This window comes from Euwallacea fornicatus, chromosome 15 (genome assembly GCF_040115645.1).
Source record: "Euwallacea fornicatus isolate EFF26 chromosome 15, ASM4011564v1, whole genome shotgun sequence".
In the NCBI taxonomy this organism is placed as follows: domain Eukaryota; kingdom Metazoa; phylum Arthropoda; class Insecta; order Coleoptera; family Curculionidae; genus Euwallacea; species Euwallacea fornicatus.
This window is the reverse complement of record NC_089555.1, coordinates 1637825-1639532: the sequence shown is the minus strand read 5'-3', so window position 1 is coordinate 1639532 and position 1708 is coordinate 1637825.

Below are 1708 nucleotides of genomic sequence, written 5' to 3'. Positions count from 1 at the left end.
TGCTTGGTTTTAGTGTCCCAAATATCACAGTTAACTTCTCTAGCTAGAGCCCTGGGAGCTGGCTGTAATAGAAAGTTAGATATGTGAGCCCCCAGAGATAATCGCACTGATCTTTGCTTATTACTGCTTATATTGCAGTCTAAATGGGAATTATGTAAACCGAAATGGGGTTGTGTTGTACACGTGAGACTGGTACATGCAGCTGTAATTACACGTAGGAGTGAGACAAGTTGGGATTTACGTTGGGGAATGTATAGTTTCCAAGAAGAGCAATAAAAAGTTTCCCCCGTGGTCAGATAAAGCTTGACTAGCATGTTTATGCCCAATTTGTACAACAGATTTATCATCATTTTTGGAGGAGATTTTTCCATCCGAAAAGTTCTATAGAGGGATTCGCTACAGCTCAATTAGCATCTGCAGGGCAAAGCATTCATTAATTGGGGAAACTAATTGCAATGCAATTGCAACTTTTAGGGCCATTTTTGACACGGTCAGTTTCATCCTTTAATATTTGGATAATTTTTTCCCCCGATATAGCTTGGATTTTCCCGTGTTGATATAATTTTTGAAATAAAGATCATCATTATCATCACCATCATCATCATCGTTATCCAACAAACCCTATTTTTATGTCAGATTTTTTTGTTCAAACAAAATAACAGACTAAATGAACAATTCGCCTGCAACGTATATAAATCACTAATGACCCCCATTCAGTTCTTGTATCAAATGGGGTCATTAATTAATCAAAGTTGTTTGATCATTATGATTCCAGATATTCATTGATGTACAAAGTTTTTTGATTTTCTGAAAGGCCCTTCATACTCAAAATTTTCATGATTTTTGCATTGTGTCTTGGGCCTATTTATCCCGTTGTTCATTCATCACGCGTCGTCAAGTGGGGTCTCTACATTTCTACCCTTTAACCGAGCCAATTCCAAATACACGACGTGACATAAAAAAAAGAACACCCCGTAAAATTGATTTTATTTAAATCATTTTTGGTACGCATGTTTGTTACGCTAAAACAAATCTTCATTAATATTTCAATAAATACAATTTCATTAAATAATTGAACAAATTTAATTGTTAAGAACTAAAATAGTAATAATAATTTGTCAGTCCTCCGTGGTGTCTTATACATTCCTGTACACGTCTGGGTATGGATTTAATGAAGTGATTGATGTCCTATGGAGGGATCTCATTCCAGGCTAACTGGACAGCCTGACATAGCGTCGCTAGTGTTTGTGGGGGATAGGATAAATTATGCCGCCCTTTACCTACATTATCCTGTATATGTTCAATTGGTGAGAGGTCTAGAGATCGAGGCGATCAAGATAGCAAATTGATTGCATTTTTTTCAAAGAAGCCCATAGTCACTCTAGCCACGTGTGGTCGTGCATTGTCTAGCTAGAAAACTGGATTAAAAAGAGTTTCCAGGTAAGGCACGACATGAGGTTCCAGGAGTTCTTGGATCGTTTGGCTATCATACTGCTTCTAATGAAAAGTAAAGGTGAACGGCTACCATATGCAGTAGCACCCCACACCATTGCCCCAACAGTCTGATGGACATGTCTGTGTATTCTAAACTGAGAATTCCGTATTTCACCACGTCTTCTTCTTACTCTTGCCCGACCATCGTGCATACCCAAACAGAATCTGGATTCGTTACAAAACACGATAATATCTCTTTCCAATGTATCCGTTT